Genomic DNA, 16,525 nt, shown 5'->3' with positions numbered 1-16,525 from the left:
TATTTCTTCTTAAGTTCTTCGAGGCAACAGCCTCTATCATAAATGTCAGAACAAACCGGTTAATTAACACTGTGCGTTGATTATGTATTATAAATATTAATACACTATGCTTCGTGTACAGGAGGACATGCTTTATGTTCGAACCATAGGCAAACTTAGGGAAGATCCTGGTAAAATTCAGTTGAACTTGAATACAAAATTTTATATCCATAGATTACGACGATCATTTCTTTCTCTGAGAGTTTTAACTCTTTTTCAAATTTTCAAGATTGCCATCATTGGTAACAGAAAACAATTTATTTGAGAACATTTAGAAGAGTTGAACTTAAATATAAAATTTCGTATCCATCGATTATGACAATCATTTTTTTCTTTGAGAATTTTAACTCTTTCAAATTTTCAAGATTTAGTGATAACTGAAAATTTATAAACATTTACAAGATTGAATTAATAAATTTTTGTATAATTGTTAGTATGCAAAGAATGCTTTGTTTAAAAATTTGTGACCACAGCGAAAATTTGAAGAAAGGTGAAAGTAGTTTAATTTATTTTGAAAAATGAAGAAGTGAGTAGAAATTTTATAATTTGAAAATAGAATAGAGAAATAGAAAAATAAGTGTTTGTACGATACATAACGGGGAATAATATGCCTCCTACGTTCAATGATAAACAACGGTCGTATAATAGAGGTACATTCCCAATGATAAGTTCTTACAATCACACGACACATCGCGTTGTGGATGACTTTTAGTAATGTACAGTGATATGCATTATCGGTTTCATTTCCAATATTCCGTACAGTAAAAAATATCCATTCTTTCAGAAGAATTGTTTCTTTTCAAAACATATAGTGACGTGAAAAATTACAAAATTATCACATACTAACATCTGACAATATGTTACCTTCGATCTTCCACGTAAGATCATAATTAATCATTTTACATCAGCTTGCAATTGTTTCAAATTACAGTACATCGCATGTTATTTTAAAGAAAGTTTATAATGGATGAATTTCCGAGAAAAAGATGCAATGTGTTACTTCACTTATATCGTAGTTTTATGGACTCGGTTTTCACGCAAAAAAGGAGAATATATTAAATCTGTTTACCTTCTTATTGATTAACTAAATTCTCGCAAACTAGTTCTTGAACGTATCCTCAAGAGTGTATAGCCTAAAGAGGATTCTCTGTTTTGTAATACACTCCTGGGATCTAACACCTTGAAGAGCATTAAGGTAGAACTCCCGAAGTGTTTAACACTTAATGTTATATAGAAAACAGTTCTCATTGGGTACATAAGCAATCATTTATTTGAATCTAATTTTTAAGATTAAAATTATTAACATTTATTACAGTCTCTTTGTTGAACAATATCTCATATTAAATAGAAAAATAATGGTTTTTCATGAGAGAAGAAATTTACATTTATACTACTTCTTAATATTCATAGCATAAATTTATATTAGCGGAAAAAGCTTTCATATGATAAAATTTTATGATCCTACATCCAGTTGGACTTCATGTTATATTACATTTCACATAAATGTTTTTTATAGAATTTCTAATTGGTGAAATTAGATTATACTACTCTGCTAATCTAAATGACAGATATACATTGACCCGCGATAATTTGAAATCGTTTTAAAACTGGTTCCCTGTTTCGACTAGATCTTGTCCACAGTTCTTTTCGATTCATACGGTGTTTTATGCTGCATGATTTCCGAAGCGAAACTCACGTTTCCTCTTTAAGTTTACGGACGTCTTGATGACACTCGAACCGCGTGCGTCTCGTGTACTTATATTTACATACACATCGAGAAAGGTGAAGTAGCTTGAGGCATCTAAATGAATAAACAGCTGTTCAACTACGGGATAACTGTTCACTGTAATCGTGTATTTTTAATGTACAACGAAATTGATGGTTGATATTCAACGCGTAATGCACGTAAAGCCCGTTCAAATCTACTACCGTGTACAGCGTAAAAATTGCGGGATAGAAATAGCGATGGAAACTGTAAAAGCTCTTAGTGATTAAAGTATACTGTAGTATCTTAATAAAATAATAGAATAGTGAGATTGTTAACACGATAAAATGAAATAGCAGAATATACAGTAAAGATAATGATAACACGGTAAAATAAAGTAACAAAGTCCCGGTATTATAAGAAAAACGAAAATAAAAATATTTATTAACTTTTCAAACCTCTTCGTGACTATCTTGGCACACCCTTCATTTCTTAAAGGACTTCGATGTCTTGTACCCTTTTCATAGAATGACGTTCGTTATGTTGGCTAGACCTGTTTAAAAAGACGTTGGGCAAATATCCAGCGTGTTGCACAATGTTTGAACACGGTGCACTTTAAACGAATTTTTTCCCGTTCACATTGGCGTAAGTAACGTTTCCGAGGAAGTGCGGGAAATTGGTAATTTGGGGACTTGGGAATTTAGAAATTGCAGAATTTTTTGGTTGGGAATTTGGAGATAGGAGTTGGGTAACTGGAAGATTTGGGATTTGGGAGATTTGGAAATTGGGAGAATTGGGAATTGAGAGATTTAGGTATTGGGAGATTTGGGAATTGGAAGATTTGGAAATTGGGAGATGTGGGAATTGGAAGATTTGGGAATTGGGAGATTTAGGTATTGGGCGATTTGGGAATTGGGAGATTTGGAAATTGGGAGATTTAGGTATTGGGAGATGTGGGAATTGGAAGATTTGGGTATTGGGAGATTTGGAAATTGGGGATTTAGGTATTGGGAGATTTGGAAATTGGGAGATTTAGGAATTGGGGGATTTGGAAATTGAGAGATTTGGGAATTGGGAGCTTTAGAAATTGGGAAATTTGGGAATTGGAAGATTTGAGAATTGGGAGATTTAGGAATTGGAGGATGGGGAAATTGGGGCACTGAGAAATTGGAAGATTTGGGAATTGGAGGATGGGGAAATTGGGGCACTGAAAAATTGGAAGATTTGAGAATTTAGAAAGGACAGAAAATATCCATGTCCAAAAAATGTCCAGGATTTGGAAATGCAAAAATTTCTATACTTGTCTAACAAATTTTCTAATTGTAAAGTTTAGAACTTAGCGAACTAGAGAATTAGACATTTATAAATTGTTAAATATTCAAACAGGAAAAAGGACTTCATTATCAAGAACTAGAATTAATAAAAAAATTAGCCAATATGATAGGTATTTATAAGTTTGAAAGTATCACTCATAAGATATGACCGAAAACAACCCTAGTAGCTACGCCAATGTCCATGGGGTTGAAATCGTTCCCGTGACTTCATTGACTCGGAGCGACGGGATCATGCGTCCCGGAGAACACGCCTAACCGTTCCTACCATCGGCTAGGTTTCTATCTTGTTGGCTGTCAGATTGTTGACACAACCAGTGACACGTTTAATAGGATTATTTATGCTTCTAAAGGCGCTTAAATGGTCCCACGTTCGTATCGGCTTCATCTACCTGACGGCGCGTAGCATAATTATGTCGACACGGTTTGTATATCGGGGCTCGGCTAGCCAAGCGACAACGCCTAGACGTCCCTGATTTTGTCTTCGCTCGACTTCCGACGTACAACGAGACGTTTTAATCGCCTACGAACGCGCGATCACGGCAACACGTGCTGTATAACTTGTTCCGATGATTATTGACATGATTATCTCGCATCGTTGCGCACGGAAGAACGTACGAGAAATTAATTGAAACGAACGTTCGATAGTTTGTTCTCCGCGTTCAGATGGTTACGCGACATTATGTCGCTGGATTACACTGTTTGGATGCAACGTACACCTAAGACTAACAATCTTAACAGTCGCTTGAAGTCAATTTTTTGTAATTGAATTTGTAATTTTTAATATTTTTTATTTATCTCGACAGTGTCTATACTGCTGATTCGCAGATAAAATAGCTCATACAATTTCTGTATAAACTTGAAGTTCATACATTTGAAGTTCAGTATAAATTTCAAGTTCATACATTTGAAATTCAGTGTTAGTTTCAAGTTCATACATTTGAAGTTCAGTATAAATTTCAAGTTCATTTATAAATTTATAATTCGCAAGTGTTTGCTAATTTAGAAGTTTGAAAATTTGAGAATTTCGAAGTTCCCAGTCAAGAGAGGTCTTGACATCCTTTGCAGTTCAACAGGTCGGAGAAAATATTTAGCACAATCTCTGCATGAATTTATAAAAAGATAAAAATTCTAGTTATTAACGACAATAAAGAATCACTACATTAAACACCGGAATGTAATATTATCATCGTTTATTTCTATGAGTCGTTCATTTCTATAGTATCAGCAAAAATTTTGCTTGCAATTTTGAAAACGAAGAGAATAGGTCTATTGTTCTAACGAATCTTTATATTCGTCCATCGTTAACGACGTCTAGTGCTAATGCGTTACAAGAAATATAGTTAACCAGAAACAGTGACGGGCGACTAACAACCGTTTCTTCACATTAATTAATTTCCACGTACATACTATTTTCTCGCCTTTTGTATGGAGACTTCGATAATATATGCGTGCTCTTAATTGTTGATATCTAATTCATCTTGTACTATGACGCGGAACCTATTCAGAATCGGATAGTGTGTATTGTTCGTGTGTGTCAAACACGAGCGTGTAAGTTGCCGCGGGTAATTTGCGGTTTTGAGACGAGGCTGGATTCAGTCGGATAATGACCCGCCACTACTCGTAACGTTAATTGCACTCGTTTCAGTCTTTTGCACGGAACATCATTGCGTTTCAGGCTTCGGTTCGAATGCCTTTAGACGCCAACGCAAGCGCGAAACAACCGTGTTCGTACGATCCTTTTCACGATCGCTTTAATGACACATAAAAAATTTACGCACCCATTAATCTGTGCTTACGTCGGTATTAAGAACTAGTTGCGTTTTAGGGATACTTAAAACACAGAACATTGTTGTCTGCTGCGATTATTAATGGAAGTAATTGTACTTATAGTTTCAGTAGTCCTTGATACTGTGTCACGTTGTTCAATATTCTTCGTTACATGGACACAAAAATGTAAATCGTGGCTGGGGCTTCTAATTACATTTATGTTAATTATACTTTTATAAGTGTACAGAAGGTTTAAGTAACTCTACATTATGATACTAGAAAATGTTTAATTTTCTTCAAACATATGGTGACATGTTAAATATTAAGTTCAGTTCTTATTTTAACAATATGACTCTTTTCATCCAACTCTATACAAACAATTGTTCATAAACATAAAGTTTTCTTACGTCAATACTTAGAACAGAAGAAGAATATTTACAAATTGAAAATATTTTTGGATAAAGTATTGCATCGCAAAGAAGAAAAAATTAAGATTTTATGTAAATTCATCAAATTATCGTCAAATTGTAAATGTATCAAGGACGACAAGTATACATTGATCCGATTGAATTCTCATTCCAGAATTCAGAACCAAGAATGCGGTACATTACCATAAAGTTTTAAATAAACCTAAAATTATTCGCAGAGAAACTTGATTTCTGTGTCTCATCGTTGTCTCCACCGAAGCGAATACCCATAAATGTCCGTACTCGTGAGCGTTCAAAATTCCTATTCAAATATCACCAGAGATCCCTAGTAACAAGGTTAAAGTTCCATGCATAATTACAAGTATCAGGGTATTAAATCATGCATAAGTTAACGGTACTTGTAAAAGCAGTTCCCATTCACCTCGAAAAAAGACGCCGAAACAGTATTTATTGCGAGCGAACGACAATGAAAATGGAAATAAAAGTGTCGAAAATTGTACGTTTGGACGATGATGCAGCGGTGCATCGTTGCGTTGGAATGTTGAGATGAAAACGGGTGCTGGCAATGATTGAAAAATGGAGAACCGCTGGTGGCGATATAACACGATATAAGCATGGATCACAGGCGACAACCGCTCATTAGCATACAATACGGGCTAATGGGATCGCACGCTGACGGCTACCGTTCAATACCACGTCCCCACGTAACTTCGGTCACCCTTTCGAGGGGAAAGGGCGGTGCCGATGATATTAAAGTCGTACCGCCTAGATTCATTTTTTCCTCATAGCGCTTCATGACACGTATTTCGTTGGAATTTTATTTTCATCGCGTTTTGTTACAAAATAGAATTCGTAAGCTTCTCTTGAAAATTTCTGATCATTTTTATAAATTAGATCTTTCAAGTTAAATAGGTTAAATCGTCCTATAAGTTAAATTATGGTAATAGGACAAGTTTAAATAAGTTGAATAATGGAAATAGGTTAAATCATCCAAATAAGCTAAATTATGGAAATAGCTTAAATCTGGGTAAATTATGGAAATGTCTAAATAAGTTAAATTATGGAAACAGGTTAAATAACGTAAAACTGTATCTTCTTGTTCTAAAAATTTGAACCTTTTCTAACATTCCAAATTATCAAATTTCCAAACAAGCAAATTTAAACACATATCCAAATTCTCCTATTTCAATTAAAATTTCTATCTTTCTGTTACTTTTCTAAATTTTTGTACTTTCAAATTTTCAAGGTTAATAGTCTTTTATTTTCTTCGTAATATAAAGTCGATGAACGTTCCGTATATGCATAGATTTAAAAAGAAGTTTCTAACACGGTTGGCACAAAGTAGCAGTACTTATTCACAAGACCGTAGTTTGCCAGCTGCTTCGTATTTACTACACGTTACTTAAAAAAAAAAGACTTTGTGTACGCGTACTGCACTCCAAAAGAACAATGTCGTTGCTCGACAAAAGTCTCGCTGATTAATTCCGATGACTAATCCGCGTATCAGTTTCATCTGTTATTTCTTGCAACACCGCGGCCTGATTCTTTTGTCCATTAATAAAATCGCTAATCTCCGTGATGTTATCTTCTGTCCACGATCTATAGAAAGTGTGTACTGAACACTTAATTGAAAATTACTTTGAATAGCGCATCAAATTGAATGTTGTCGTTGTACCTCGCGGTTCAGTCCTGACAAACGCTCGCTAAAACGTGAATGCGAAGGTCAATTTACGGAGTTATTTTTTAAACACAGGGTGGTTCAAATTTTAAATATCTTGATACTCACCTTTTTGATGTTATACGTTCATAGTATTTTAGCGGAACATTTCGAAAAATCATATCATGCAAGATATTTTATTCTATTTAATACGATCTTGACATATCACGGTCATCTCAAGGTTCAGATCACAAAACATTTTTCATATATTTAATATTTCACATATTTTGCTAGTCCATATTATATTTTGTATTTGTCAGTCCATATTCCACTAGACAATACTTATTTTCATAAATTCGTCAGTATTTTAATATATTCCATTAGTTAACATATTCATTTTCGTTTATCCTTCTTATCAGTAGCCATTTTTCAAGGTATCCGAATTTTCTCGACCGAACTGTATGCATTACGACCATCAGAATGACAGTGTGCACGTTAAGAACGTTTCAGCGATAAAAGTTATAACAACACCGAATGCTATTTTGCACGTTATCGCATTATAGTTGTAAATACGTTTCCCATTACTGTCCTGGCGTAACGAATGTGTACGAAAGTCGGTTTCATTGCAAGGTAGTAAAAGACACGAGACGTTGTCGTTATTGCTGTTGCTAGTCTCAGCACTAGTTTCCCTGCTTGTTATTTCATTATTATCGTTTCGTCGGACTTTCAACCAAGGATTACGAGATAATACGATAAGTCGAGGATTTCGAAGCGTGCGACGATGACGATACAAAGCGTGAGTGCGAGCACCGGATAGTAAAAGTACATAGAAAACGTTCGCCATTTGCTGCTGGTATAATAAGCAACAAAAGAAGACGCTTGAATAAAATGATAATTAATATTCAGGATGACTGAAGCACCATGGTGTTGGTACATTTATTTAAATCGTTTAACAGGTCAGCCAGAGAAAAGTTAAATAATTATCTGTTCGGTTTGACGTCTCATTAGTCTACGTTTACCAGTTGCAATCGTATATGATTATCGGGAGACTTGAATTACTCGAAACTTCAAATTGCAAAGACGTTTTATGCCGCAGAGTTAGTGGATCGAACGTTGGTCTTGCCAATAGTAAAAACGTCAATAGGTCGGCCGGTAAAACTAAATGAATGCTTACAAACGATGGCCAGTGGTAAAAGAGGCCGAAGATAGCGCAGAAGCAAGTGCTTGTCGATAATGAGAAACTCGATAAAAACGGCTGAAACGTTTCGTCTCAATTGATGCACGTCCCGTCATAATTGATACTCTAACGTCCTACTAGCACGAGGACTGTACTTACTGCTCTTGGATTATGCCTAATGAGACGTTCATTCTGACTCGACAAAAGATTACACTAATTTCTTTTACACTGAGAATTCTTCAATATTTGGTGTTACTCTTTTTTTTATTTATCTGGGTATTGGCGTGTAATTAGGGATTAGGTGAAAGAGTGGTGTACAGTTCTTATTAGAAGTTTACACATTTTCTAATGTTTAGGTTTTTGAATTTCTTATCTCCTAAATTTCTGAAAGATCAAATTTCAGATTCTCAAAAATCCAAATTGTCAAATTTTTTAATTTGTGAATTGTTGAAAGACCAAATTTCTAGGTCCCTAACTTTCTAACTTGTCAAGTTGTCCAAATCTTCAAATCTCCAAATCTCCAAATCTTCAAATCTCCAATTCTCCAAATGTCCAGCTATCCAAATCTCCAAATCTAGAAATCTTCAAATCTCCAAATCGCCAATTTTCCAACTATCCAAATGTCCAAATCTCTGAATCTTCAAATCTCTAAATCTCCAAATCTCCAAATCTCCAAATCTCCAAATCTCCAAATCTCCAAATCTCCAAATGTCCAAATCTTCAAATCTCCAAATCTCCAAATCTTCTACTTTTCAAATTTCTAACTTCCCAACTTCCTAACATCCAAATTTCTAACCGCAGATCTCAAATTTAAACCTAAACAACTTAATTTCCGTGAACGTGTATCATATCTGTATAAATCACGTTAATACTGTATGGAGATTTTAAGACTCGGTATCCCGTAATTTGGGACTTAAATCATCTCGTTAATTTTCATTCTTTCACGCTGCCCGATAAAATCTGATACGAGAAAGAGGTACGAGCTGTATGTTCGTACGTGATCTACATTAACGCGTGACAGAATGAGAATTTCTTTTGCGGTACGTTCTGATATGTGTGTGTTCGTGCACATATTGCAACTATGCCTATATTTATATGCTTGACACGGTATTCTGAGCTTGATGCATTCCTATTAACGCGTTATTATACGCCGCGTATTAGAAACCGCGCTTGTAAGCCGCTAATGCGTTCACACGCGTGTACCAAGTATCTAACAACTATTTTAATATAATGGAACGAACGAACGGCGATTTGTGAAAGGATTGTTTTATTTCCTGAAATCAGACTTAGATACTTAGATATTAATCGTGAATTTTCTCAGTTCTTTCTTTTTATACATATTCTAATGAGTTGTTTATTGTCAAAGGGTTTTAAGATATTTTTCGATAAAATGAGGATAATGCTGTAGCTGGAAAAGGTTGAAATATTGTTTGTAATAAAACTATAATTAATGGGGGGGAGAATATTCGATGCCAAAGAAGAGCAGCTGTTAAGCAAAGCTGAAAATTATAGATATGATAATTGCAGTGGATTTTGAATAATTGGAGAAATTTGTAAATGAAGTTATCAAACTTATCCATGTATGTATATTGTCTTATATGGGTTTTCGATATTTTTAATTTTGTTTAATAATCGTACTTTGATGTATCGAAATGCATTTTAATAAGTATATTGGAAAAATCTTGATGCTGTTGCAATTAGCCGATACGTTTATTTAAAAGGTGAAGTATTGTTATTATTAGAAAGTGTAATAGCAGCTGATGTTAAAGAGGCCAATTATATTAACGCATTACATTTACGTCGATGTACGAGAAAGAAAGCTCGATTTGACCGTGCTGAAATTATAAGCACCGATGGTTCCGACCTATTTAACTCATGAAAATAATTACACCGTTTCCGCGCAAAACGAACGAGGTGTCATCTGTCGTGCTTCTTCCCGGTTGACATTAATATTATATCCGTGACACGTCTATTTTGCACGAAATCGTCCTAATAATGTTAGAACACCGGTACGATGTCGATGCACGGCGCGCATTAATAAACCCGGTTCGTGGCTGAACGCGCGCTATGCATTGACATTAATTTGAAATCTGTTCAACCAGCAGATCTTATCGATTTATTTCGAAAGCGAATCGTGTTTTAACGTACGGGCTAACCTGGCGACACTCTGACGTATGTATGTGACACGTACTACGACACACGAGTTTGCATTTATGTTTACATTTGTATACTTACACGTGAATCTAATACGAATTCAACCCACCGTATCTATCTTCGTGATTTATTTAATTCTTCGTATATTTGCGACACGTTTCATTTTGCAAGTTTCAGATTTTAGGTGATAGGTAGGAACAGAATGATGTAAAGATGTGTTTTGAAGTTTGAGAACGATGGCCTTATTTGGCAGAAGTGACTGAAAATATATTTCATATTTCTTCTGAATCTTTAGTTAGTATATCTAAATTTCTTGAATGATAGTAAGTAACACGTGAATGGTGTATAAACACACGTGTCTAGTTTACAGAAAGTGACCACATAAATTATATTGGTCTAGTTGTGAAATTTTTGATTAGACGATTCGAATGTTTTATAAAATACAATGACTGCACGACTGAACAAATTATTAAATGAGCAACTTAATCGAATAAATTTTCAAGTCGAAAGACAGTTTATTCAAGAGTGTTTGTGGACTCCGTAACTTCAGCACATGTTTTTGCATTTTAATGGTTGAAACTTAGCTCGGGAGTGATACAGCTATGTCTGGCATTTGTCTCGGATAACTATACGTACGAGTGGACTACCACGGTAGTTTTCAAGGCGAAAGGAGAGAAGGCCAGATAAGGAAATGTCCTGGCAATGGTACATGTGCTTTCGTTCACACGCGGATACGACCGATCTGTAGTGATCATTATCTAACGTGTCCCGGTATAACACAATTATTTGCACCGGTAGTACGACTGGCCGAGTTCCATGCAGATATCTATTTCGACATGACAGGGTACGGCAACGTATCCGAGAGGTTGGGCAAATAAAAAATAAAAAAAGAACGAATGCAACGGTGTGTCTTTATAGTTAAAGCTGCTGCAAAAGTTCGCGATATAATGCAACGGAGACTGGGTCGTTGAAATAAGGTAAGTAGGTGTGTATAATTTCGCCATGCTAATGCTTACAACTTGTATAATTATTCGAAATATTCATTTAGTGCATCTTTTTAATATTACATTTAATACCCTTGGTGTCAGCTTATTCGTTTATATACATAATACTTTTATATTCGTTTATATATTTAATACTCTTTTTATATACTCAGTTTAATACTTAAAAACAGTAATTTTTTATTAGGTTTTTATGTAAAATAAAAGCACCAAAGTAAACTTGCAATTAAGTTATAATCTAATTTAGGTACTTAGAGTTGACAAATAATTTTGATTGAGTCTTCTGTTTTCGATCGGGTGAAATCAATAAAACTTCTATACGTCAGGAAAAGTTTCTCCGTGTCATGTCATATTGAAACATGCATCTTTTCTATTCCCACTGCCAATGAAACAGCATTATACAAGAAAGTTTCAAGTTCACCTCGAGTCTCTATATCAAGTATCTCAACGTTTCATTTAATTTTAAATAATAACTTAATCTTGGCATCGTCAACGAGAAAGTCGTGTATCTCTTCCTCCTTGTTCCTTTATTAACGTTAAAACTTATGAACCTAACTTCCCTTATTAACGTAACTTTCTACTCGTTATTAGAAACTGTGCTCCATGAACTGCGCCATCGACGAAAGAATTGCAAATATTACTTTATTGTAATTTCGCATATGCATATAATATACAAAATTCTTGCAGCTGTTTTTGTGTTGGTCGTATAGAAATACCATAGCTCTTCATACTTGCGTTATATTTAATATTACGTTATATTGATTTCAATGCTGTAAGTAAATTTTGCAATTAATCGGAAAACATGAAGTATAGAAAGTATCGAACAGTGTATCCTGAGACTTATTAACGAGAAATTACACGGGCTACCGGCGTAAAACGATCGGAAGGCATGTCGATGCCGAGTGACATTCCTTTGACAAAAATCTACTTATAAATTACCAGTTTTCCCGTTTGAAATTGCTGAAACTGTAGGGACTACCATTCATGGCACCCCGCGGTGCATTTCACACTTGCAAGCAGCGCAGCGGTGCACTCTCGCGTTCATCGAGCGGTTAGGCTACTCGATGCAATTATCCGAGGTAGTTCTTACGGTGCTCTATCGTGTGCGTGTAAAACGCTAGCTTATACACGTTCTGCGTTGGAACAGGTACAAGTTAGAGCAGGTCACTTTCGCTGCCGGCTCGAACTGTTCCAGTGGTCGCGCACGCGTGCTGTTCCATTCATAAACCGTACACATGGTCTGCCAGCCGTAGGTTCGCGGGTGCATAAATACACGGAAATGCATCATAATGCGAGTTCGTGATTTCTATTCGATCGATCTGTCTTTAACGACTTCGTGAAACTCGGATCGTTTTATAGGGACGCGTGAAAAATGGCCGCTTTAAGTTTTAAACGATACGATGGCCACGAACAAAAGATGACGCGTTACGTAACGCGAAATTATGTAAAATCAAGCCGTCGAGTTTTACGCGTCGTTTGATGTGTCTGGGTTTTCATGTATCGCGATTATGCACAGTCATATCTGCTGAAAGAGATATAATAGATGATCTAGTATTCTGCGGATAGGTTCTCGAGCCAGCCAGCGTTTATTCGTTAAACGCGTGGTTTCGTAACCTTTCAATTAAGAGCTGGAGCGCCACGACGCGGTGCAAACGCGCTCTTAAAGTGGAAAACGCGAACGAATGGCTGCGGAGCTTTGTTCTTTCAATTTCAAAAGGATTATGAGGGTAGGCTGTATGAAGGTTTATGGCCGCTCGCTCATGGACACTGGATAGCTTGTCTAGTTGCTAATTCAAAGTTTTATGTCTAAATTTCTAGGTTCTTAAATTACTTAACAAATTTCTAATTTCTGATATTTTACAAAGTTTCTAATTCCCTAAAACTACAGTCAGAAAATTTCTAGTTCCCTAAATTTCCAATTCACCAAATATCTAATTCTCCAAATTTCCAACTCATCAAATTTCTAATTCTCAAAATTTCTAACGTAGCAAATTTCTAGTTCCCTAAATTTCCAATTCATCAAATTTCTAATTCCCTAAATTTTCAATTCATCAAATTTCTGATTTAGCAAATTCCTAATTCTCCAAATTTCCAACTCGCTAAATTTCTAATTCTTTAAATTTCTAACTTAGCAAATTTCTAATTCTCCAAATTTCCAACTCGCCAAATTTCTAATTCTCTAAATTTCTAACTTAGCAAATTTCTAATTCTCTGAATTTCCAACTTACCAAATTTCTAATTCTCTAAATTTCCAACTCATCAAATTTCTAATTCCCTAAATTTCCAACTCACCAAATTCAAAAATTTCGAATTTTTAATTTTTCCAATCCCAGTTTCTGTAAATTTCTAGCTTTCCAAACATGCACCCTTGCAAATTGATAAAATTGAAAAATATATTCGTAAATATTTAAACTTCAAATCTTCCGATTTAATATCGTTTTGTATTCATCATCAGATACATAATCTGTTCATCACTATTTTAAACGACAATTCGAATTTGCGATGATTGAAGACCGAGATCGGTAAACTGATTGTCATGAACGATCCTGACGAGCTTTATCAGTAACATCGTCAGGATGTTTGTCTCGCGATCAAACGATCTGACAGCGATCGATCGTTCGATCGATAGATGCGTCGATAATCTTCTTTCTATGATCTCGACGCCATCCCGTTATATACACGATATAACGAGATTGGTTAGAATTGATTAGAATAAGAAAGAACGTCTTTTGTGAAATCAATATTAAGTCGATTCTCAAATAATCAATACGTATTGTTGATATTTCAAGGTTCTCAATATTATTGTACGTGCACGTGCAAATATTATTGCACGGTTCCTAGATGAGTATAATACAGGTACTTGTTGATATAATACATTTATTGATATGTAGTATTTATTCATGAGCTGTATTTTTCTCGTAAATTCAATACATATTAACTATTCTGAAATATTGACAACATTGTTTTGTACTGAGAATATGCCGATTGTTCCATTTTAGTCGAATGACTAAATTATTTTTAATATTTCATATGCAAGGGAAAGTAGTCGAAACAATAAATGTGATCACACTGTTTTATTAATTAGCTATTGAATTCTTTGCATTTTGCAATTCTTGATTATAACATTTCTAGTAGGCATCTCCTAACACTACAATATCAACGTGACTTAAAATTAAAAAAATTTAAATAGGTTTTCACTTTTCTCATTTATTATCTTTAACCTCTTGTCATACTTTGATGAGTTTCACTCGCACTCACAGCTCAAATGTAACAAACCTTATTAAAATTTGTAATACTCAACTTAAAATTTGGTGCAATAGCAATTTGCATTATCAAAGATTGCTGAATATAAAATATTCACAACACTTTAATTTGTGTTGTTTGTTTAAACATTATACCTGTGAATAGTTAGTTTGACGCATCTGACAAATAAATTGTATGGCAAGGTGTCAATTGTATTGCCACCTATAACATTAATTATTCGTATCAATTATGTATTCGATTAAACTAACAAAGAATTGGTGAATAATCATTGAAATTGCAAATAGCAATACCTATCGAGATTATCTTGCATGACTCTCATAATTATCTCATAAAACGTAATTTCAAATAAAATGATTCTATATTTTCGAATCGTATACGTAATAATATTCAAGAAACATTTAATGGGAAAATATAATTTGTAATGGATAGTGCAAACCACTTATTGAAGCATACGTCGTTGCATAACTATGATTCTCATAATTTGTACTACGCTTGCAGTTCGTTGACGCTGGACGAACACGTAGCTTGAGGTCAAACCCAGTTATACATAGAATTTTCCTACGGACCAGTCATGCTATAGCTTTTTATGACGGTTCATTACAACTTTTATAACACGTGTGAAGTAACATTTGAACAGAAGTTCGCGCAGCAGGAAGTGTCTTCTTGGTATTCCACACAACTACTCGTTAATTTTACATTCTTTCTAAATTGCGTTCTGGTAATACTACCTCTGATACCTAAACAATATTACTTTGTCGCTTCTTAGTTTGCTGTTGGGGTCTTCAAATTGTTATGTGTAATACATTTGTGTGCTAAGTAATTGTTAATATTTTTTATGGAATAATTTTGATAGGGAGAGAAATTTGGAACACTGGGGGTTCACGGATTTTCGAGTTACTATATTTCCAAATTTTTAATTTTTGCAAATTCATAAGGTTTCAAATCCTTGGTTTCTGGAGTTTCAAATGTGCTAAATATGCAAAGTCCCAAATTACATAATTCTGGTATTCACAAATTTGTAGACCTTCAAATTTCTAAATAATCAAACTTTTAGACCTGCAAATTTCTAAATAGTGAAACTCTTAGTCCTTCAAATTTTCAAATCCGAACTCTTCACATCCTCAAATCTCTACACCTTCGAGTCTTCAAATCCCCAACTCTTCACATCCCCAAATCTGTATACTTTTGAATCTTCAAATCCCTAACTCTACATGTCCCCAATTTTCTATACCCCCGAGTCTCCAACACCCCAACTCTTCAAATCCCCAAATTTCACACTTCCCAGTCTCCAATTCCCCAACTCTTCAAACCCTAAATCTCACACCTCCGAGTCTCCAATCCCCTAACTTTTCAAACACCCAAATCTCACACTTCACAGTCTCCAATTCCCCAACTCTTCAAACTCCCAAATCTCACATCTTCGAGTCTCCAAATCCCCAAATGTCTACATGTCCAAATCCCTAACTTCTCAAATTGCCAAATCCTCAAACCCCCAAATTCCTAAATTCCCAAAAGCCAATCTACCACAAATTATTAACACTCTACATAAAACTACATAACCTAACTCATGCCAGAAAATATTCCATTCGTACCAATATTAATAGATAACGCGTTTGAATAGTAGTTGTTATTGACTCTCTTTCTGTATATCGTAAACGAATAGTAAACAACGAGATAGTACAAAGATTCTACACTGTTTTGCATACGACTAGTAGTGAGTTGCATTAGCCGGTATGCAGTTGCAGGAGTGCAAGGGCTACCGTTACGAAGTCGCTGTGAAAGTGCACTAACGAAAGTGCGAATACCAATGCGGTTTTTTACACACATTGTGTACGAAATGTTTGTACTACATTACGCGTACCGGATCTGGAATTCACCGTTAACGTGGGTCGTTTCCACCTTAAGTAGACTTAATACGCTCCCGCTCTGGGGTCCAGATATATTGAAAAATTTTGCAATCAATTTCCGTGTGGCAAATATAAATCAACTTGTTCGAAAC

The 16,525-nt window shown here is 35.0% G+C and overlaps 1 protein-coding gene across 2 annotated transcripts in view; it reads left to right on the top strand.

Annotated features, from left to right (window-relative positions):
* LOC100881458 (uncharacterized) overlaps nucleotides 1–16,525 on the top strand; it is a 374,378-nt gene that overhangs the window by 2,786 nt on the left and 355,067 nt on the right. The gene's annotated exons all lie outside the window — the stretch shown is intronic.

Source organism: Megachile rotundata, chromosome 1 (assembly GCF_050947335.1).
Source record: "Megachile rotundata isolate GNS110a chromosome 1, iyMegRotu1, whole genome shotgun sequence".
Classification (NCBI taxonomy): domain Eukaryota; kingdom Metazoa; phylum Arthropoda; class Insecta; order Hymenoptera; family Megachilidae; genus Megachile; species Megachile rotundata.
This window is presented reverse-complemented; position numbering and strand designations above follow the sequence as displayed.